This window comes from Prionailurus bengalensis, chromosome E2 (genome assembly GCF_016509475.1).
Source record: "Prionailurus bengalensis isolate Pbe53 chromosome E2, Fcat_Pben_1.1_paternal_pri, whole genome shotgun sequence".
In the NCBI taxonomy this organism is placed as follows: domain Eukaryota; kingdom Metazoa; phylum Chordata; class Mammalia; order Carnivora; family Felidae; genus Prionailurus; species Prionailurus bengalensis.
The window spans coordinates 27723633-27748478 of NC_057352.1; the positions used below are offsets into that span (position 1 = coordinate 27723633).

General features: G+C 41.5%; 1 long non-coding RNA gene across 2 annotated transcripts; it reads right to left on the reverse strand.

Moving 5' to 3' along the window:
• On the reverse strand, positions 1 to 24313 carry LOC122495176. 2 transcript variants are annotated; one of them, XR_006300356.1, is made up of 5 exons: positions 24229 to 24313; positions 20774 to 20930; positions 18927 to 19060; positions 7301 to 7373; positions 1 to 366 (listed from the first exon to the last, which is right to left on the reverse strand). It is a non-coding gene; the product is annotated as an uncharacterized LOC122495176 (long non-coding RNA). The 2 variants fall into 2 exon arrangements; XR_006300355.1 differs by lacking the exon at positions 7301 to 7373.
• Positions 24314 to 24846: the final 533 nt, after the last annotated feature.

The following is a 24846-nucleotide window of genomic DNA, read 5'->3' on the forward strand; positions in this document are numbered from 1 at the left end:
TCTAAGGAGGCAGTTTTTAATTTGCATTTGTGTTGAATCCTTACATTTATATAAATAGTGCTGGAAATGATTCCCTTGTGTTCTTATAATACTGTATCTGATTTCTGGAAATGGAACTTCCCCAGATCCAAAAAATTAGCAATAACTTAACATCAAACACAAAGTACTTAAAGTGCTGTTTTCAACATTTTTGCAGTTGCTGGGCTAGTAGTGATCTTTAAAGCAGCCTGTCCATAGACGTTTCACATTTGCATAGGATCAAATCATAAATATCTGCTAGAAAGCTCATGGCTCAAAGAAGCTGTACTCGGCCTTTTAATATCTGTAGCTAATTTCCTCTCCATAGTAGGGTTGTCTTTCTTTTATCTGGAAAAAAAATAGAAAAAGAGACATTATTGAATCATTAGAATAATTTGTCCCCAATAAGTAAAATTTTCTTTAGATGATTAGATTAATTCTATAGGAAAAAAGGAGATATTTTTTTGGGTAAGCTCTGATGTCTTATTTCTTACTCAAAGAAATGATCACTCCCTTCCCCACCCACCCTCTTTATTGCACACAAAGACAGACAGCAATAATTTGCTTCCTATTAAGGGACAGGTCCTTAATTTCTCTGTGTTCAGGAGCTGGTGCTTTCATTCCTAGGCTTCTCATCATTGGATGCCTGGGGCCAATTCCCCAATAATTCTGGTAGGAGAGAGGCAGGGCATGGGCTTCAGAAGACTTCCACACATTCCTGTCCCAGCCCTTAAGGCAAGGCACCAGCTGGGAGGGTGAAATGTACTACTTTCATTTAACTCTACAAGTGTCTGCTAAGAAAGGGACTGAACCAACACTGACTCAGAGCTGTAGGACAGACAAATATGAGTGGTGACTCTCATGTATGCCAAACTCCTATGGATCAGGCTCAATATAAACTCGAGATGCCTGAAGTTATTGAGAAAATGAGGGTCCAGTTAAGAGGTGGCAGGAGAGTGAAGGGGCCAAAACTCACAATGATTTGCATTTCATTCTCGTCCCCACCTCCTAACAGCTATGGGATCCCATAAAAATGGATTAGTGTCTCTAAATTTTCTTTTCTGAAAAATGTGAATAACATCCCGTTGCTTCCATTAGAGGTAAAGTAATATTATATGAGTGTTTGGCACCCACTAAGTGCTCAGTAAATAGCAGAAAGTAGAGTGAGATCTGAGACAAGGGGGATGAAATGAGCCAGGGAGACTCTTAAAGGGTACAGATTTTAAGTGATAAGGAGTAACTGGGTTTGGCCAGGCAAAAAGGATCCCTTCTAGTGTGTGGGTAGCTAGACCAAAGGCATAAATGAGCTACTGGGAATAGCCCACATGGAAGACATTAAAGAAAATGGCCCAATACCCATCCTGAAGCTCCCTTACCGCTACAAACCCAAAGCCATCATACTGGGTGGCTCAGGGAACACAGCTGGTTCTTACCACTTGTCTATTTGACATAATGACAAAAGCAAGATTGCAACAAATAAAATTTCCAGAGCATTCCAATTTGGTGTACACAAATGAATATGAATTAGCATGAGACTTGCCCAATAATAGGTGCTCAAGAAGCTCTTATTTGTAAATGAGACTGCTCTCTCCATTACTATGGATAATAATGAGTAGAATGCCTTACAAATTAAGTATAACATCCATTCACTATAATTACTCAAGATATTAGTATTTTTGCTCCCTCTATCCACTTGAGAGAGAGAAGCAGATGATACAAATGAGTTCAGAGCTAACATTTAGTCTTTTTAGAACAAATAAACTTACATAGATTGTTCAGTGCTCAATTTCCCACCTTGATTCTCGATAAATGGGAGCTAACATTCAGGATGACGACTTAAGGTCCTGCTGGATCCGTCGGTATGAAAGAAAGATTCCACTACAGCCACTAGACTGTTGTTAAGGCAGGAAAGTGGACTCATATTTTCGTAGAATGTTAGGGTGGGAATTGACCTTAGAGGTCATCAAATCTAATCTTCTCTTTCACAGATGGGAAAACTGAGACCTAGAGGGATGGAAAGACTTATTCAGAAAGTCAGAAAGCAGGCAAAACAGAGCTAGGACTGAAACAGGATGCCTGACCTTTTTTCACCTCATGTGTGCAAGAAAGTCCATTAGTAACAAAATCAAAACCAATTTAATAACCAAATCCAGATAGATTAGATTAGATTGACATAAAAACCAACAGATGATAGATAGATAGATAGATAGAGATCAATTGATCAGAATCTCCATTCCTCATGCACTTGGATAATCGCAAGTTTATCTACTTATCACCCCACTTCTGTTCAATGGGCAGTTTTATTTTTCACCTATGTCCTCATAAAACCATCCCAAGTCTTCTCTCTCTTCTGAACTGTCTGCTTCTAATAGTGACTCACAGTTTACAAAACATTTTTATTATCTTATTGAGAAGCAAACTCATTCATCCTAAACTATAAATGGCTTTCATTACTTGATAATGCATCCTGGGTAAATCCCAGAACCCTATGAGATTATAAACCCTCTTTAGGTAAGAAGTCTGCCTCCCTTCTTCTTACATCCTCCAAAGCAGAGACTCCAAAACAGTTTTATAGACTGGCTACATCAGAATTACTTGGAGAGCCTTCCAAAAATACCTATTTCTGGGCTTCACTTATGAAAACCCTGATTCAGTAAATCTGAGGTGAACATTTCTACAAAGTTCCCCATGTGGTTCTGAGAATTAACCAGGTTTTGCAGTACCCCACACCAGGCTAATATCCAACAGGACCTCAATAAATACCTGCTAAATGACCTCTGAAGGACAGATTCAAGTCTTTTATAAAACCAACAACTTTCCAGATATATGAGAGATTTTTGGAGCAACTGTTCAGTTCTAAAGACTGCAGGGCATTCTCTTGTCATTTTCTTATTCAAAATCGTAATGGAATTAATCTCCTTTTTGGGATAATTTGTTACAGACTGTGCAGGTGGATGACTAGAAAATATTTAATCATTAATAATCCAGCAGAACTTAGCTCCAATGTGATGCAAAGGTATTAAAAATTACCTTTGGATCATTTGACAAATAATGTCAAAGAAAGAGGGAGGAAGAAGATGAAAGCCTGGGGAAGGGGGGCAGTGCCTTGCCAAGACCAAAATAAATTGCACCTACTCTATTATGACAACTGCTTTGCCTGAGAGAGTTGAAAAGAAGATAATAAATAAAGATGTTCATGGCCAGAGGCCCAGTATCTGCCTGGAAGCCAATGGCCAATGTTTAGGCACGCCTTCCCTGGTTCATGCCAAAGCTTCAAACACATTACCAATAACTGGAGCCATCAAGGTGACCCAAGCTAAGATTGATATATCCAGATGTTGGGTGTGGTCATCAATGTTAATAACTTGTACTAGCAATGAGCAGATGGCTTGAAGGGCAGAGAGAAGTTCACATAAAGATAACATGATTCTTATCACTGAGTAAACCTGGGATAAGAAGATCCCAAGAAAAAAACCCAAATCCAAGTTCTAAGCCTTAAATGTGGTCAAATATTTGGGGCAGGGCAGTGATAAGGGTCTTTGGTCTATGTCTGTGGAAGAACTTGTGTTGCCCAAAAGAGATACTAGGAGATTGAACTTAGAGACAAGTTAGTATTCTACCATGCATATGGATAAGGGCTGTCGCAACTTGACCGATGACAAAGACGACTTCTAAGATACATATTTTTTAAACCTGCTGGCCTTTTCTTGTCTCTAAAATAACAATATCACAAGAAGAGATGAGCCAACTGGCGAACATCCATCAGCAAGTGGTCCCAATGAGAACTGCCTGTGCTCTGCCCCTGGACAATGTGACACTCTGCTCCCCAAACTGCCTGTTCAGCAAACCTTTCAACATCTGCGTGTCAGCACCTCAATACAGCAAAGTCATCCTCAGATCAGAGAGAAGCTCAAGGAATTTGGATGAGAATGGACTTGGGAACCTTGAAGCAGTGGACTCAGAGGATTTGTATTATTTTGTATGTGTGCCCTTTCATGAACAACCAGAAATAAAGTAGTAAGAAGTTAAGAGCAATTCTTGCCATATTTATCCAATTGGATCTGTGTTAGATAACTCAGAAAAGGACCCTCAAATTTTCTGATGGCCCTGAAACTACAGAACATCAGAGTAGGCATGCTTTTTAACATCTCTACAATGTCCAAAACTAACATTTTAGACCATTCTCTCAGTTGATTAAAGGGGAGACTGAGACCAAGGAAGTTGGGTGGCTAGGTGAATAGAGACAAAGTTCTTTTGCAAATCTCTTTTGTAAAATGCTGTGTGATTTTTCACATATATCATGAAAGAAAAATGTAGGATGGATGGATGGATGCATGCATGCATGCATGGACAGATGGACGGGAGGAAGGTAGGATGGATGGGTGGATGGATGGATGGATGGATGGACAGGTGGGTGGATGTATGGATGCATGGACAGATGGACGGGTGGAAGGTAGGATGGATGGATGAATGGATGGATGGGATGGATGGACAGATGGGTGGATCCCCGGCATTACTGCATGAAAAAAAAGTGAAACACTTGCAGAAATGTAAATCCAACATGAGAGCTTGAATCAGCAGTTTCTTCCTTCAATCACTCCTTTATCTCCTTCAATTGCCTTAATTCTCCCATAATTAAGACAATTAAATTCAAAAGAGACCTCTAAACCCAGTTTTAAAGTTCTCTTTAATACATATCCTCAGTGCTTTACTGGGCTTATGCAGTCTCATAACTTCCTAAATGTTGACAACCCCCAAATTTGTATCTCCAGACTGGACCTCTATCCTGAACTTGAGGCTTATCTATAAAACTGCCTCTGCAACATCTCCCCTTGTATGTATAAAAGATATTCCAAACTGTATGTCCTGACTAGACTCCTAACCTCTTGTTCCCCATGCTTGGTGCTCCCATATCCCCATCCAGCCCATCAGCAAATTTTGTTGATTGTACTTCAATGAAACAACAAGATCTTACACTTCTTGCCACTCACACTGGTTCAAAACCTTTTTTTATTTTTTTTTTTACATTTCTTTATTTTTGAGAAACAGAGTGAGACAAAGCATGAGTGGGGGAGGGGCAGAGAGAGAAGGAGACAGAATCTGAAGCAGGCTCCAGGCTCTGAGCAAGCGGTCAGCACAGAGCCCAATGTGGGGCTCAAACCCACAAACTGTGAGATCATGACCTGAGCCGAAGTTGGGCGTTCAACCGACTGAGCCACCCAGGTGCCCTTCACTGGTTCAAATTCTGGTCTATCCCACCATGATCCCTCCATTCTCCCTGATTCTAGCTTGCTCCACTTTGAGAAATTTTTGACAGAGCATCAGAGAAATCTTGTCAATACGTAAGGTAGATCATGTCACTCTTCTGCTCCAAACCTTCTGAGAGCTCCCCATCTCACTCAGCATGAACGCTAAATTTCTTCAAATGAACCACAAAGCCCCACATGATCCAGCCACTCATATCTCTGAACTCTACCACTGCTCTCTCCACTCCAGCCACACATGGCTCCTAACTCCCCAAACCCTGAAGCCTGCTCCAATCACATAACTGTGCTCTTTCCCCTCTCTGCCTGAATTCTCTTCCCTTAGATTTCTACCTGGCTCATCTCATCTCCTGCATGTCTTTATTCAAATGTCACCTTATCAGTGAGGCCTTTTCAAGCCATAATATTTATAATTACACCGGCCATACTCAGAGCTTCTTATCCCTTTCTTTACCTTATTTTCCTTTAACACATTATGACTTCACAGGAAGTCCAAGAAGTAGAAGTTAAAATAGTTCTAAAAATAGCCACTGTGACACCCTTGGTCTTCTGCTTTCTTTTCATAGGAACTACAGAAAGTTATGAGGCTTGACTCTTTCTACATTTCCCTGGAAATCGGGCACTAAATCCAGAGCAACGGGCTGAAATTAAAGATATTGATTTGCTTAAATGAAGCACATTTTCCAACACCTGGTTTAAAGGAGAAAAATCTCTTTCTATGCTGTCAAGACACTCTACATTTTGCAGCCTTGAAACAAATGCCAGGAGAATGTCGTTCTTCTTTTCCCATGTTCCCTCTATAATTTTTATTGTATTTTAATTTACCCTTTGTTATCTAACAGCATCAGAAAAATAAAATTCAAATAAAAATACCACCATGACTTGAGATGAGGCAAAGAAGTCTCTCTTTCCCTCTCTCCCCCACCCAGACACACACACACACACACACACACACACCTCACATAACCTTCTTCACAAGTTTATTTATCTGTTTTTTTCTGACTCCAAGACACCAGCAATGTGTTTTGGGGAGTGTGGGCAAATACAGAGATTCTGCCTGGAGAGTGGGAATTTGATATTTGCCTTCTCTCAGGTCCACCCATTCAAGGTCCCCTTTTGGTTATTTATTGTTAAAATGACTCTGCAATCACACAGTCATAATTGCTGTAAACAAACTGGCTGATCAATCACTTGTGTTTTGTCCTTATCATCTGGGCTCCTTTTTTTTCTGTTTTCCATACTCACCATTTTTCAATTCATTAAAAAGCATAATGATTCATAAATACCTGTCTTACAAAATGTTCGTCTTACAGACCTGGTTCGACTAGCCAGACCTTTTTTTCTCCTGCTACCTATACACTTAACCATGTATCTCCTCAAGTGCTAACTGCTTTCTGGGATGGTAATTATTATAACAATCTCTCATTTGTTGAGATGTCAGGATGTCCTACAGTGGAAGCTTCTTAACTTATCTCCTTATTTCCAAACTTGCCTCTTCAGGCCAACTGAAATGCCTTTTAGAAATTAAACCAGAGGTTGTCTCTACTGCTACTAAAAGCCCTGGAGTGAATTCCAACTGACATTAAAGCTAACTTCAAATTCCATGGCCCGTTCCTTTAGGTCCTGCATGATCTGTTCACTGCCTCTTTCTCAACCTCATAGTCCTCCTCTTTCTCTCTTATTTATTGCTCCCCTGCCACTCTGGCCTTCTTTCTGTTCTTCTGCTCACCAAGCTTATTCCTGCCTCTGATCTTTGCACATTTTATCACCTTTGCCTAAAAGGCTATTCCCCAAGATGCCTGCATGATTGACTCCAGTCAGTAATTCAGGTTCCATATCATCTCTTCAGAGGCCTTCCCTGACCACCTCCACTCCTCCACTCCTCGGGGTTCCCTCTGCTATCGTACTTTTTGTAGAATTGGTCACAAGTAAGAATTCTCTTCTTTGTTGACTTGCTTACTTATTCATTATCTGACTTCTCAATGAGAATCTATGTTCCACTAAAGCAAGGACTTTACCTGCCTTGTTTCCTGTTGCATTCCTAGGGCTATAACAGTTCCTGGCACAGAGTAAGAAGCTCAATAAAAATTTCTGGAATAAAAGAATAAATACATGATCTCACTTAATCTTCACAAAATACAGACAATACAATGGAGGCTTACCAAAGTTAAATTATGTTCCCAAGTCTAGTGTCAGAAGTAGTAACTGAACCTGGGTTTCCAAAACCGTGGTCATTAGGTGAGGACTCTGGGGCTTCATCCCTCTCTTTCTTCAGATGTCTAAAGAGATGCCCAAGTCCTGAGCCATCTCAGCCAGACCCAGAACCATAGAATTAAGTATTTGGATAGATTGAGAAAACACTAATATCAATCTTCATTCAGTACCTAGACCCTTTCCCAAGCAAAGCGCTGTGTTATAAAATCACAAGCTCTCAAAGCAGACAGACCTATGTTTGAGTCCCAGTTGAGTGGCCTTTGATAGTGTCCTTCACTCCAGACCTCAATTCCCTTATTCTTGTTCTCTAAGTGGGAACATGCCTTCTAGGGTTGCTTTTGGGATTATATGAGATAAGATACAGAAAGTGCTTAGTACTAGGCCAGGAACATGTAATGTTCAATAAAAAATTATCTATTTTTAATGTTGTTGTTAGGACTGAAAAAAATGTGATATAAGAGCTAAGAGAATTGATTCTAGTGTCTTGCAGATCTGGATTCAAATCCTACAACTCTATGGCTTTGGGCAAACTTTGGGACTTCTCTGTGCTTTGATTTCTTTATTTGAATATAGGAGATAATAATAGCACCTGATTTATTGGTTTTTATGAGGAATAAAAGAGAGCATAACCCAAATCTCTGTCCACATAGTAAGTGAACAAAACCTAGCAGCTATTGCTATTATCATCACCATCCATCAAGTAAAATAGTGGGGCTTTGTGGGTGATAAGGAAGGAATCTCTCTGCCTCTTCCAAGCCTTGTATCTGTGATCCTAGAATTTCTCCAGACTAGCCAATCTCCCTGCCACCTCTCAGGGCTGAGACAATATACACTAGAATCCTCCATTACGCGCCCCCCCCCCCGCCCCCTTCAGAGGCCAAAGGCAGCCTAAAATCTCGATCTCTCCTTGAAACCACACCGCACAAATCCAGATGTGCACACACGCGCACACACATACACACACACACACACACACACACACACACCTGCACTCAGAATCCTGCTTAGCTTTCAGAGGAAAGAAAAAGGCGTTGCTGTTGATCTTGTCAAATTGCAGCCATCCACATCACAGCTCCCACATACTCCCCCAGGCCCCTGCCTGCAGAAAACACACTCCAGTTCATTTTTTCTTCCTCGCTACCAGTTGGACAGACTTTGTGGACCCTTTTAAGACATTTTGGGGTATTGTTTCCCAGCATATGTGGGCAGCATTACTACTTCCACCCCCTCAGGACTACTTAACAACATCAGCAAAGCAATTAAGCCTGGTTTTCAGGAAAATGCCAGCGGCTCTGCAGTGTCTGGATGGGAGTCTCAGCCCAATTATTTCCAGCTAGTTGTGAACTGCGGAAAAGTGGACTTTACTTCATTAGAATCTCAGCTCCCACTGATTAAAAGTCGGCTGTGTTAGAGACAGTAAGGAAAAATGAAACAATTAAACTTGTCATCAATAAAATTGCTGTGTATTCCTCAATGCAGAGTTTTACTTCTCTCCAGAGGAGTGATTAAAATGAACTGATTGAACTATAATTTGATTGACTGGAGAGCCTCCATCCATTGCGCTGAACCTGAACTTAACACTTATTGCTCTTCTTAGCTTGGGACATAAAACCCTCCTGCAGGCCTGCCAGAGCCTGGCAGATGCTCTGAACCCATCAGGTGGTGCTTGCCCTGCGCAGAGAGATCTGCTGAGGCATGTGGTAGGCAGAATAATGTGCCCCCAAAGATGCCTATGCCTTAACTCTGACACCTGTGAATATGTTACCTTACATGGCAAAGAGGGACTTTGCAGATGGGACTAAGGTTAAACATCTTGACAAAAGGAGATTATCCCCTTATCCAAAGGCCCAATCTAGTTATATGAATCTTTAAAAGAAGAGAACCTTCCTGATGATGTGACTACAGAAGAGTCAGAGAGAGGCAATGTTGAAGTCTTTGGAGATGGGAGACAGGGCCATGAGCTAAGGAATGTGAGTGGTCTCTAGGAGCTGGAAAAGGCCAAGGAAGTGCATTATTACAGGAGCCTCCCAAAAGGAATACAGTCCTATCAACACCTTGAATTAAGCACCGTGAGATCTTTGTCATACTTCAGCTAATCTTTAGAAGTGAAAAACAACAAATTTGTGTTGTTTTAAGCCACTGAGTTTGTGATAATTTGTTACAGCAGCGATAGGAAACAAATACAGGGATCTGGGCAAAGCTGGGCAAGAAGGGCAGGCACTGATATGTATAGTCATAGTCCAGAGGCTGCAGAAATGAGCCAGATGCCAGAAAGGAAGCAAGTTGCATTCATGGCATGATCTGGTGTGTATATGGTGCAAGGATTTGGAAGGGGAGCAGATGGGGAGGAAATGCCTCATGCCCTGAACATGTTACATAGGACATCCAAAGCCATCTGACACACAGAGTTTGCAAGGAGATTACATTTCACTTATTTTGCAAAGATCCTGCACCGAGTTGGTGCTCAATAAATGCTGAGTGATTTAAGGTTGAATAAAAAATGTACTAAAAGAATAAATGAATGGAAAAATAAATGTGAATCAAGTAAATGCTGAGTAAAAATGCTATATCCAAGCCTGATAATCTGGGTATTTTGACATTGGGTCAGGAAACCATACATCTTACCATGCAGAACCCCATGGAAAGCAAGAAGAAAGCCCAGAATAAGGCAAAACATAGTCCTGCTTCCCAATTGCGTTTCTGCATGCAGGTGCTTTGAGCCCATTTCCAGGACTTGTATGAGATTTGTACCTAGATTTGGAGCCAGAATATGAATTCCAGCTGGGATTTACCACACGTCTTCATCTGCTCAGGCCACCATAACAAAATGCCACAGATGGGGTGGCTTAAACAATAGAGATTTATTTTTCACAGTTCTGGACGATGGAAAGTCCAAGATCAAAGTGCAGCCTGATTCATTTCATGGTGAGGTCTCTCTTCCTGGCTTGCAGATGGCTGACTCCTTTCTCTGTCCTCACATGACCTTTCTTCAATACTGTGCTCAGATTGGGAGAGAGAGAGAAAGAGAGAGCCCTTGCTTCCTTCCTCTTCTTGTAAAACCACTAATCCCGAGGCACCTGGGTGGCTCAGTTTGTTGAACATCCAACTTCAGCACAGGTCATGATCTCACCGTTTGTGAGTTTGAGCCCCACATTGGGCTCTGCACTGACAGCTCAGAGCCTGGAGCCTGCTTTGGATTCTGTCTTCTTCTCTCTCTGCTCCTCCCCACTTGTGCTCTGTCTCTCAAAAATAAATGTAAAAAATTTTTTAAAAAACCACTAATCCCATAATGAGGACCCCACCCTCATGATCTAACCTAAATGTTACCACCCAAAGCCCTGTCTCCCAATGCCATCACTTGGGGGGTTAGGACTTCAACATATGAATTTGGGCGTGGGGGACACAAACATTCAGTCTCTAACACCAGAACAGCTATGTGACCTTCAGTGACTTACTTAACCTTAGTGATCTCCATGATCTCATCTGCAAGTCAGAGTCTAGGAAACAAGTGACAGAGAGCACTCACAGAGTACCTATCATATCTCAGGCTCTTTGCTAAGTGCTCTCTGGGCATTAAACATCTTACCACTCCCACTAATCCTGTACATTCTGACAGCATATTATAATTTTATTATAGAAATAAGGAAATGTATGACACCTAGAAAGAGGGAGTAACTCATTCATGATCACAGTGGTAAGGCCAAAATTTGGACCCAAGTCTATTGGAAACCAGAACTGGGAATCTTAACCCAACATAAAGGAATATTATGATTGAGGCTGATATGATTGCTCGAAAACTCTTCAGTCCTAGAAACACTTTGCAGAGCTAGGCAAAGGCAGTTAAATCCTCTCTCTTAATAATAATTCAAAGGAAGCTCTAAAATACCTACAGTTGAATAACCAAAGTGTGTGTGTGTGTGTGCGCGCGCGCATGCACGTGCACATGTGTGGTTTTGCCTGTGTATATTTGCCGACATTGTGCATAAACTGTCATTATGCAATAGAAATGTTCCACACAGAACAAAGCACTGTACAAGGCCTGCCATTCATGTGGCGGCCCCTAACAATTGATGCTTGCTGCCATTTTCCACTGGAAAAGAAATGCGATTTCTGTATGTCAGGTGACAGTCTTTAAAAGGCCTCCAATGATTCATATTTCAATGTGTATTTAATCCACCCTGGCAAACAGCCTATGTGAGCCTCTCCACTGCCTTCTTCCTAGCAACCAAGGCCTTTTGTCACAACTACTTCAAATGGGCTTGCAGTTGCTTTGCGTGTAGGGCTCAGATTCCTGACACCAGGGCCCGCCTCTCCTCTCCAGCTCACAGCATTGAAAGAAAGATGGATCAATGTGGCCTGTACCTTGAGAATGAGTTCAGTGTCAAAGGTTCACATCCATCTTGTTTATGAGTCTTCTAGCACAAGCCAGTGCATCATGTTGCTCAGGAATAAGAGGCTTATGTGAGGCTAGCTTGTAACTAGAGCTATGCCAAGACTGTTCTATTCCATGACTCTGAGGCTGTGTCCCTCACTCCGGCCTTTGTGAAAGCCTCCAGGGGGCCACCCAACTAGCTCCCATGATGGAAGGAAAACAGGCATGGGAGAGGGGAGAAGTAATTGTGCTTCTTGAGCAGTGTCTGACTCTACAGATAGATCTTCATTTTTACAAAATATATTTCAGAGAGAGAGAGTGTGTGTGAGCAGGGGAAGGGCAAAAGCAGAGGGGGAGAGAGAGAGAGAGAGAGAGAGAGAGAGAGAATCCCAAGCAGGCTCCATGCTCAGCATGAAGCCCAACTCAGAGCCTGGATCATGACCTGAACCAAAATCAAGAGTCAGACACTCAGCTGACTGAGCCATCCAGGTACCCCACTGCAGATAGATCTTCTTTCCCCACTTTATAGATTACATCTTTCCCAGGCTTTCAGAAAGCATCTGTATGCCCATGACTCTCAAGTTTAGTCTCCAATCAAAGTGTCTTCATCAAAGTCTAGACCCAAAGAGCCAACAACAAATTGCCATCTCAGCCTACATACCATATAGACATCCCAGACTCAAAATGTCCAACTGTTTGATCTCCCACACACATATTCACACATGTTCTTATCTCATTTTTACTCACTTCAATAAATGACACCATTGTTTCTCCAGGGAATCATCACTGAAACTTCTATCTTTCCCTGACATCCAACCCATTGGCAACTCTGGTTTACTCTACTTCCCAAATATTCCTCAACTCTACCTACTTCCCTCCATCCTCACTTCTATTGTCAGCTCTTAAATACCATGAAATCCTCTTAATTGGTCTCACCATGGCTACTCTTGGCCTTCCACCAAATTAGTTACTTCACTATGTTAAGAGTGATCTTTTTTAAACCAAAAATTGGATCACATCATTCTTCTGATTTAAGTACGTCTGTGACTTCCCTTTATCTGTAATATAAAACCTAAAGTCCTTTACTTGGATTACAATGCCCAACATGAACTATCCCCTCCCTCCCTCTGCAATTTTATCTAATGACCGTCCTCCCCTCATTTATTATGGTCTCATCAACCTGGATTCCTCTTGGCTCTGCAAATATGCAAGCTTTTTATTATTCCTGGCCATAACACATGTTGTTCTATCTGCCTGGAAAGCTCTTACCTCTGCTTTTTCCATGTTGTCTCCTTTTATCCCATTAAGAAACTCAGCTTTGGTGTGCCTGGGTGGCTCAGTCAGTTGAGTGTCTGACTTTGGCTCAGGTCATAATCTCACAGTCCATGAATTCGAGCCCCACGTCATGGTCTGTGCTGACAGCTAGGAGCCTGGAGCCTGCTTCAGATTCTGTGTCTCCCTCTCTCTCTCTCTCTGCCCCTCCCCCACTCATTCTCTCTCTCTCTCTCTCTCTCTCTCTGTCTCTCAAACGTAAAATAAAAGCATTAAAAATTTAAAAAAAGAAAGAAACCCAGCCTTATTATACTATCTTCATAGTTTATTCACCTTCTCCATCCCTGCCATACTCTATCATTTCACATGATTCACCTTTATAGACTTATAACAATTCATTTTTATCCATTATTTTCCTATCTTTTATTGTCTATTTCCTCCTCTAACTTGGAAACTCCAGGTGGATTTGTTCCATGCCTGGAATAGAGTCAATGCTCAGTAACTACTTAACTAATTAAGAGCTACATAGATGAATGATTGGCTTGCCCAAAATTCCACGGCTAACAGGTGACAGGACCAGGATTCAAACCCACGTCTGCCCCTCTCCATAACCTGTACTCTTGAGTCATGATTTTTGGCCTCAGAGCTAGTCATTGGGAAATTCATGTGTCTGCCTTCCAGCCCATTATGCCAGGAGTCCAGCATTCATATGCTGCCATTCCCACTGAAGGTTTTGGTAGAAGATAATCCTCTCACAGAGAAGTCAGAGGTGGAATTCCAGATATCCAAAGGAAGGAGAGGCCCATGTACCATCCAGGGAAGCTTTCTGGTCTACCTATGTTTTAAGTTGTGACCATCTAGGACACATACTCTGCCTATGTAATTGGCATAAGAAAGGACAACCGACTGCTCCCCAAAAACTCATCTATGGGTCCCCAGAGACTGAGTTCTGAGTAGATGGGGCCATGAAGACATTCAGAAACTTTTCAGTGGCTAAGGAGCTTATTACAAATATTTTATGTATCCCAGACAAATGCCTTAGGCCCACCTGAGTTCCATGCAGCTGTGGGGGCATCTCTGAGCACACAGCCAGCATCCTATCTCAACTGTGTCTCAGCAAATCTCTATTTCTTTCTATCCTCAAATATTATCTAAATCCATGAAGATCCCTCAGCGACTGACACGTGTAGCCCCGAAGTATATGCTAGATAATAACTCCAAAGGACATCCTCAACCTATGTGGCATGAGAGTCTGGACAAATGCCTCAGCTTCCTATTTGTCAGAGTGACAATTCTGCAGTGCATTCTGCACCATTCCTCAGAGAGTCCCCAAGTTAAATTGAACCCCCATTACCCACTGTGATAAGTCACTCAGTAATACATCTTCTACCGGCTTTTCTTCTCTCTCTTCCTGCTTTCTCACTCTACTTACTTGGATCACCCCACAACTAAACTACTTACACACAACTCTGTGCCTCAGGCTCTTCTTTCAGGGAAACCAACTTTAAGAAGGGCTAAGTCCTACTTTAGTGTTCACCACTCAAGGAACTACAAGCTGAAAAGAAAAAAAGCCAAGTATTGGCTCTGAGTAGTGCCCCCAAAATGAAAAGTTTGGAAGCAGAGACCACTGCAATGTGAAGAAACCTTCCCAACTGAGTCAGTCCTTGGCCTTTTGACCATCAGTAACCTTGAACTTCTGAGGTCATCTTGCTCCACTCTAAAACTTTTCATAGCTTCCTGCCCCTTTTACCCAGCACCTAAACCTCTTAATATTCCTCCAACTTATTGCTATAGGCTCACTGTTCTGCTTACAATGGTTGCTTCAAACCTCTGCACTCCCTATGTTCTAGTGGAACACCAGACTTCCCCACCTTGCATACTTTGTTTCTTATACCTCCATCTACCCTGTTCAAGAAGCCATCCACATAGGACCAGCTTATGTCATTCAGCTTGTGTCATCACACTGAGCCCCACGTTTAGAAGGGCCCCTGTGCTTGAGTTAATATTCTGCTCTTGTCATCTTAAAATTCTTAATTATCTTTTGAACAAGGAGATCTGCATTTCACTTTGCGCTGGGCCCTGAAAATGGTGTGGCTGGTCCTTTCTCCAGAGCATGCAGGCATGAGATTTGACTTTTGATTTACCATACAGGATTGTCAAGGAATTATCATGTCTCATATTAGGACAGAATCTCTTTCTCCTCTCTCGCCTCTCAGACCAAAATATTTTTAAAGCCAAAAGTGGATTATTTGAGAGAAGGAGAATATTGTTTCAAGGCTGTCTCTGCCCATTTTCTTAGTAAATTTGGGACCAAGAGCAGAGTTAATCTGAACATCCTCAGGGGTGCCAAATATTCCCAGGTGCCCAATAAATATTGTCAAGAGGTAGAGGCTATATCTGTGAGTTTTAAGGAAGGGGAATTCCGAGGGTGCTCTCTCATATCTCCTTTGTTGAGTCTCAACATCTTATTTCAGTATTTTGCAGGTCTTTAAATACCCATGGTTTATTTATGAACTGAGGGTTATTAACTGTTTGAAACTTCATTAAGTCCTTCCCTGGGGATAGTCTCAACTGAGGTCCTTTTAGATGATCCCTCCCCAAATATCTGTCTAGTTTAGATTTAATAGAACAGTTTATTGTATGTTGATAAAATAATAATGAATTAATAAAGCTTTCACTGAGACTTAGGTAACAGATACATAATCTATCGTTGTTAAAGCACCATGCAAATGTTTTTAATAATCAGCATTTAATATGCAGCAACCCAGACGTAAATCCAGCCTCAACACACATTTGGAAAATCATTTTAAGCAGCTCATGAGTTTCTTGGAGAGGGGAAAACCCTCTCCAATTAAAGCCAATTGTACTGTGGGATATCTGGTGTCCTCGAGTCCCTTAAACCCTGGTAGGGACCCTGGGCCGTTAGTTCAGGAGAAGCAGAGAACCCACCATTGGGAGATGCCCCCAGGTTCCTCTCCCCAAGAGATTGGAATTTGTAGATTCTTGACACTTCTGCCATGAATTTTGAGATGCTCCACCGAGGAAATGAATCAAGGATACTATAACCAGGTGATTTGGACACCCATGTTTATATAAAACATTACAAGGATAGCTACCAAGGAGCTTCACAGTGGCAGGTGGGAACTGCCACAATAATCATATATAATAGTTATATCTTGTGTACAACAGAAATCTTATCTGCTCTTTATGTTCTCTCTATCAGACTTGCCCTCTGGCTTGACTTTTCCAGACAGGAGTCCTGTACCAATATTTAGACCAAATATCACAATAAAAGTTATTCTTTATCCTCTTTTCCTGTATCTTATTCTTGAAAGAATGTTGATGCTTAGGTGACTGACACTGGTTATCACCTTGAATTTGTGCAAAAGGTCACATTTCAGGTTGAGATTTTCATGATCTTAGAGAAGTACCCAGGAGAGGTGTAAGCAAGTTGTCATGGAAGTGTCCCATTTCAACACCTTGAGAAAGCCAGCTTATTCACCTATAGTGAATGGAGATAGAGACCTATATTATAACCAGACCATCTCCATCACTGACTAATCTCAGTGCCTGCAGCACCACCATCACCACATTTCCTTGGGATTAACTGTAAACCCTGAATTTGGTAAAGTGAAAGAAGTGTTGGGTTTAAAACTAGAATAATTTAATTCAAGGCCAAGACATAATCTTACTAGCTGTTGTTCCCTTAGGTAGGTCCCTTCTCTGAGCCTAAGAAAGGACATTGGATTTCATGAACTTGAAATGCACTTTCAGCACATTTCAGTGCATTCTGTCTGGGGGAAGTAAGACATTTAATTTCATTAGTAGCCATAATCACCTTAGCACTGATTAGTTTGCTCAATATGGAAACACCTTGAAAAGCAGAGAGCAGGTCAGTGAGAGTGTGACTGCCAAGACAGGCAATCTTGCTGAAGTCAAGCAATTGGGGAATGAGGTGGTTCTAGGAGAACAGGTTCTAGCATGGCACTTCAGTGAGAAGCTCTGGCTATTGAAGCATAAGGTGTGGACATTTCAAAGCAAAGAGAAGAATGAAGAAGGAAGGGAAGAACTGTAAACAAATAAAAACTTCACTATGTTGTCCTTTTGGCCAGGAATGGTCTCTGGTCACTGGTAACAAGTAATCTCAGCTCTGTGTTCATCCCAGAACTTGGTGCATAAAAGCCATCCTGTACATTTGGAGCCATATTGCCTTGACATCCAATCCTGATGAGTTTCTTAAACTCACTGTGCTTTCATGTCTTCATCTGGAAATTGGGACCAATAGCCCTCATAGAGCCATCATGAGTCAAATGAGTCCATATATGTAAAATTTGGCTCAGTGAGGTTTGCTATTATTTTCCCTCTGCCCCTGTGTTTCTATTTCATGGTGAGTGAGGATGGGAGGTTCAGAGAGAGGAAACTTTATTCCCCTGTTCTGTGGATAATAGCCCCCTTAGTTCTTACCATACTTTCTTAGAGATCCTGTCATCTCTTAGACTGTCAGGCCAAGAATAGTGCCTCAGACAATGGCCTTGGGCAACATAAAAGGGATTTACAGCCCAGCTGACAACTCAGGCTGCTGCCTCCTCTAGGGGGATTTTGTCCTTAGAGGCTCTAAAATTCCAGGAAAGAAATTAGAGTGTCATCTCTTAGCTTTGCCCCCAAGCACCTGTCTAACACTCTTTAGCATTTTCAGATGTATACATACACAGATGCACCTGTACACACAGGTTTGTGTAAGTACACATATTCATGTTCATAGACATAAGCACCTATACACACTTACACAAATCTGCAGAGATAAATATACATATAAACATGCACATATATACACTCACACAGAATAATATATGTATGTACACATAGAGAAATGTACTGATGTAAATACACCCACAAGATGAAAAATATTGATATATGTATCTATACTGGTACAATGTCACTTGGCACATGGTTATACTATCACAAAGAGTATATCCATGAACTGGACCACAAGTCCAGCAACTTTAAGTAAAAGAGAACCTAGGAAACCATGCCTTCAGCCCTCAGTTCTAGTTCAGTCAACACTACATAGACCCAACTTTATAGGTGTGCTAGGGACTCAGAGTGGAGGATGGAGGCAGGTCAGAGGAGACTGTCCCACAGGCTCTAGGAAGGTCCAGCTTTCAGAAATTTGCCAGCCCTGAGAACCCATGGAAGTGAACACCAGGCTCTCCTGGTCAGAAAGTAAGCAAGAGCACTCTGTTTCTTAGACCTATGGGCCCCAACCCCAGATTTCCCACCAGCTATGAAAAGGAATTTCTGAGGAGCTCCTGGCCAACCAAAAGTAGAACCAGCTAAGAGTAACTTCAGCCTGATCAGATTCGCTGGAAGAAGAGGAAACCTAGATGGGCATTAGCCAGAGTTCACCAGAGTTCACCAGAGTCAGGGGCAGGGGTGAAAGATGACTGGGGAGAGTCATGGTGCTATGGAATCTCCAACATAGCCTCTACCGCTCCTTTGAGGAGGTTCTGCCTAGAGCATTTCTGCCACATTTCTCCATGAGGTTTTGTTGATTCTAAAACACTCATGGCTTCCTGTTCCCACATGCCTTCTTTCTGCCCCTCACTTACAGGTTACAGACCCGTGACCAGCATCCTCACAGGACACCTATGGCCTACTTCAAGATGGCAATTCCCACCTGCTCATGAAGGCCCCAGAGTCACCATCAAGACAAATAAAAGGTTTCAGGTCATGGAGAAAATGACCACTGGAAAACTCAGTCTAAAATAATCTACTTTGCATGTTACCTGGAGGTACAAAATAGAATGCATCCCATCACGATTCCCCAGAATGACTCAAAGAACATTCTCAGCTCTCAAGAATTCCTCAAGTTGGCTGCCATCATAAAAATCATTTATGGGAGGCTTCCATTCAAATGTACCTGGAATGAATAGTATATTTACTTTTAGGAGCTGTTACCATAAGGAGAGCTCATAGAACAGTTAAATTTTAATAGATAACACTCTAAAATATTAGGTACTCCCTTGGACTTCTCACTTAACTGGGCTACCCAAAATAAGCCGGTTCAAATTCCTCACCTGTCCCACTGCAGACGGAACTGTTCAGGTAGAAGCAAATGAAGCAAATGTTCACAAGCAAATGAAGAGCTTGTGGCAGGATTCATGTACCATGAAAAGTCTGGTCTGAATGGCCATGTTGTCCTAACGAACTCTGTGAGTTCATGAATCCATGACATGATGGAAAAGACACAGGACTTTGGAATAAGGTTTACCTCATGAATTGGGGAGCCAAATAGGGAGTTCATATTTGAATTGTAAATCCTAGTGCCTAATCTGGAGCCAGGTTTCTACTTGGAGAGGGCTATAAGCCCAGATGATTGATTGACCCTCCAAGTTTTATCATGTCCCATAAGTCCTCATGACCAGTCCCTGCTTTTTTTTTTTTCTTTTTTTGGCTTGTGTTCACATGTTCCCTACATTCTCATGTGAAGTGACTTAGGGTCTGAGAATATGCCCACTTCCGTGGCTCCGCACTTGCCGTTCCCTAAGCAAGTGCTCTAATCCTCCACTCCTCACCTTTTGGACTCCTACACATACTTCAAGTCTCAGTCCAAGAGGTATCCTCTCTGAGTAGCCTTTTTTGACCCACCTTTCCTGTAGGCTGTGTCCTTCTATGAGCTCCTTGAGCACAATGTCAGAATTTTTGCTTTCTTCTAAATTTCTCCAACTAGACTACATGAACTTTTTAGGAAGATAGCAAGCATTTATCTTATTGCTGTTATCTTTAGCAGTATCCTGGAGTCTGGTATGTAACAGATGTTTCAATAGCATTAGCTGCATACCTGGATGAATTCAGTGGATACGAAGCAGCTAGTGTACTGGTTAAGAGCCAGGCTTTGAGCTAGACTGCCTGGGTTTGTATCCTTGTTCTGCCACTTACTAATAATTGGACTCTGATAAATTCCCTTATCCTTTCTGTATCTCAGCTTCTTCATCTGCAAAATGGGTATTATTATAATCATAGGGTTATTATGAGGATTAAGTGAGCTACTATGCATAAAATGTTTAAATAGTGGCCAGTACATAGTAAGCACTCAGTGCATGTTTGCTGTTATTATTACATCAAATAAGTACAAAAGCATTCCCATCTGGGCATTATCAGTGATTCTGAAAACTTTTCAATGGTCAATGCCAGAAGAGAAGAAGGCAAGAAATGGCTCTACTTGCCCTTTGGCTCCTATAACCATCTCTTCTCTGGAGCCCAAACATCCTCTGTTTAGTCTGAGTGGACTTTATTTACAAGGGCCTAGTTAATCAAGTCCATCTGTAATGTAAATGTGCTTCTCATTATGCTAATGCAAGCACTAGACATGCAAATCCATAAGCATTTGCATGCCTAATGCAACAGTTCTTGTCCACCCTGTTCTGTTGCTATTTACTATCTAGTTTTTATGACTTATGGATTTCCAACCCTTTAAATTTATATCAGCGCCGTGACATATCTGCAAGCAGCGACAGTTTTATGAGCACTAAAAAAGCTGCAACACACCACCACTAAATACTAATGACATAAATGCTAGCTGTAATGGCCCCTATTTTTATTACAATACCAAACCTCAATATATTGCAATTACCTCTGCACTCAAACCAGACCAAGCCACACTGTACAGGAGCCAGACCAGTGGAGAAGATGTGACCCACAGTAGAGTTTCCGGGTCAAGCCAGTCTATAGGTCTGAGGAGCTGAAGTCAGCAATTATGGCAGGAATTTCATCTTGAGAATCCACTGGGCCTGGAAGTCAGAGATCTCCATTAGAGACAATACACTTAGATGCTGAAATAGGCCTTAAAACTCTCAGGTATTGTTCAGAGATGGCTCATATGTTTTAGCCCAGCCACTCTCTGCCCTCCCCATGAAAATGAAGAATAAAACCAAGGAAAGGTGTCACAACTACAGGTCCCCACTCCCAAATGTGTCCCTAACCTGCTATGTGACCCTGAGCAAGTCCTTTCCCTCTCTAGGCTTTAGACTCTTCATCTGAAGAAGAGAAACTAAATATCGCTAAGAGTGTTTCCATGTCCAATATTCTGGGACTGGTTCTATAGAAAATTCAAGCCCAAGATGTAGCCATTAATTTTCTCCAGAATGAAAATATATCTACCAAGACATTTTTATGCCTGGTTTTATAAGTTCTGATTTTGCACCTTAAAATAATAACACCTTGAATTTATTTTATGGCATTTTCCATCTAAAACACTTTTCTGTCTGTTATGGCATTCATTCTTGGTGTCCTGAGAGAGTTGAGCCAGACAGGATTTTTTTTTCCATTGTGAAGGTGGAGAAGTTGAGGCTGGGAAAGGGAAAAAGGGTTTCCCAAAATTTTAGAGCACATCAGGGCCAATGTCCAAATTAAAACCTATGCCTTTATTGGCGACCTTTTATTCAGCTGTCTCTACCTGTCTTGTGGCTACCCCTTCCAGAATCTGTGAGTAAGAGTGACCTTTCTTGGTATAATAAGAAGGACAATGAAAAGATCTTGGACCAGCTTCTCTACAATGCTTCCAACTCCACCACTGGGGTTTGTTCATTTGGCTCCTGATATGAGCCCCTGGGAGAGGTAGTGCCCTAAGCAGTTATCCATCACCAGCCTTTCTGTGGACTAATTTACAGGATCACTTTTCCCAGGGAGAAATAGTCAAGGGCAGGCTCAAGTGACAGGTGTGCATCAGTTGAGAACATAGGGGCATTTTCTGGGGGCAGGAAGCCTGGATGGGGGATATTAAATGGTCACAGGAAAACAGGAGTGGATGGTCTTGAGAGAAAAGAAGATCAATGAGGACAAACTGTCCCATCGAAGGCCAGTCTCCTACTTCCATTTGCCCTGTAGGCCATAAGATGAAGTCCTGCTGGCTCAATGCAGAAAAAGATGATGCTTAACCTATTTGCTTAATAGCATTTTCAACATTAGAACTTCTCTTGATCATTATTTGACTAAGACTACTAAAATCCATTCAGAATGAAAAGAAATCACTGAGAATGGCTAAAAAGTGGTGTCATGGACTGAACTGTGTCCCCTCAAAATTCATATATCAAAGCCTTAACCCCCAAAGTGATTGTTTGGAGACAGGGCCTTTAGAGAGATAATTAAAGCTAAATGAGGTAATAAATGTAGGGCTCTAATCCAGTACGAGTGATGTCCTTATAAGAGGAGAGATGCTAGAGATGTATGCACACAGGGAAGACCACAGGAGGGTAGAGTGAGAAGGTGATCATCTGCAAGCCAAGGAGAGAGGCTACAGGAGATACCAAACCCACCAACACTTGATCTTGGATATCCAGCCTCCAGAACTGGGAGCAAATAAAGCTCTGTTGTTAAGCCACCAGTCTATGGTGTTTTGTTATGGTTCTAGTTGACTCCCTCAAAGGAAAAGCTGTAGGAGTAAGCTTAACCTCACATTAAATGGAGATCTGTGTCTGAAGAGGCTAAGGATATAAAATGATAGGGAAAGGCAGACTCATCTTCAAGGAAATACCTCAGCTGTCTCAAAATCCCATGCAGGAATGAATAGAATCCTGGGGAAACTGCCCAGTAAACTCTGCATAAAGAGCAAATTAACAAAGAGATGAAAAGAATCCCAACATATGATACTTCAGCAAACAACTACTCACTCCAGTACCACAAAATAGGGAACAGTCATCCTGGGTGTGAGCATGTATTTGGCAGAACTTGAATTGTATCTCCCCTTATGAGGTCTGAAATCCTTATAAAAGATGAAAAGGTCATCTCTTTAGGTAAGGCATTATTCTCTAGTATTAATATAGTTGATTGACTGTAGATTTCTATATCACTTAAGACTTTGGTCGGCAACAAAAGTAAACCCAACCCACATGGCTTAAGCAAAAAAAAGGATATCATGTAACCAAAAGATCCTGTAAGTGAAAAGTTTATAAACCTAAGCATTCTCAGGCACAGCTGGAAGAAAAAGCTTTAACAATATCATTAGGACAAGGTTTTCCTGTTTGCTCACATCTATCTTCCTCTATGTTAGTGTGATTGTCATAAAGCTCCTCCCTTTTGATCCCATAATGCCTGCTCATAGCTACACAATATATTTCCTTTCATATCCCATCGGCTCCAGGGGGATCACAGGAACAAATCACTATGTCCCAGGAAACTTATGACTCTGATCAGCCAGTTAAGAGTCACATGCCTGGAGGAAGTAGAGGAATTGGCTTTTCCCAAAGCACACATATTACTGCTGGAGGAAGGGGAGGGGAAAAGATACACCTTTAACTGAGAAATGAGGGCTGTTACAAAAGACAGAGTGAATGGATGGTTGGGTGGTCAAAACACAACCAATGTACATTCTGACATGACTTCCTTTTGTAGGTAAATTTCTGGTGTTAATAAAAGGAGGAAAGGTAGAGGCATTGTCCAAAGAAGACAAATCTGGATGAGGCCATGTGCTCTCAGTTGCATGTAACCAATCACCTTGACTATTGGGGAAATAGTCCTTCAGGGTGCATATGAAAGTCACCTGTTGGATCTCTGGTCTTAGTTATGCCATATAAGGAGCTTAGATGTCATCTTTCCCATCCTTACAACAAGAAAAACGCTAAACAAACTGAAAAATCAATATATTTTTTGAACCCATTAGAGATTTGGGATTATAGGGCAAACCGATGTCCTGAAATGTGGAGAGACGGTTAACTACAGAAAAACACAGCCAAAATCAGCTTACTTGGAGCAGAAGCTACTGGAGTCTTAATTCAATATGACAAATAAATGCAAATTTTGGTGAATTTCTGGAGGATGAATGTGGATGAATGTGGACTAGCTTGAGAGTGAGAAAATCATGGGGGCCACAGTCTTACATTTATCCTCACACTTCCATGGGTTTTAACTCCAGAAACCCCACCAGATCCCCATGGTGAACAGCCAGGACAAATCCCTCATATTTCTGACTAAGAGAGGGGGGGAAAGTAACATTTTGAAATATGCCCAGTGCATTCTCCATAACAAAGGCTTATTCTCCAGTTAAAAGAATTTTACCAGAGCCTTATCTCAAATAGGCAGAAAGTCACTTACCCAACAGCAGCCCCCTCTAGACTCCCTATCTCATCTAAAGAAAGGGAGAGAGAAAGAAAAGTAAGAAACTCTTGTGAAGGTCACAGCCTAGGGAAACTAAAACACTGGGATTGCATCATAAAATTATAGAATGCCTACACCTGCTCCACACCTTACACCACAATAACAGGTTTCTGATGTAATAATAGTGAATTTTAGCTGGAATAGATGCAAGTCACAGATTCCACTTAAGAAGATTTTTGGAAAAACCATAGACAACAGGAAAGACAGAAACAAGGACACTAGAAGAATCTGAAGCCCATAACACTTATGCAAACATTAAACAAAAGCCAACACCTAGATAGACTGAGATAGAACTTCACAGTAAAAGCCCATATACCTCAGTTCCTATTACCTAACATATCATGTCTGGCTTTCAAAAGATTACAAGACATCATGAAAGGAAAAATACAGTCTGAAGAGACAAAGCTAGCATCCGTACCAGACTCAGATGTGACACAGATTTGGGAGTCATTAGATTGGAAATTTAAAATGACTATAATTAATATGTTAAGCTCTCTAATGGAAAAAGCAAACAACATGCAAGAACAAGTGTGTAATATAAATAGTAAGATGGGA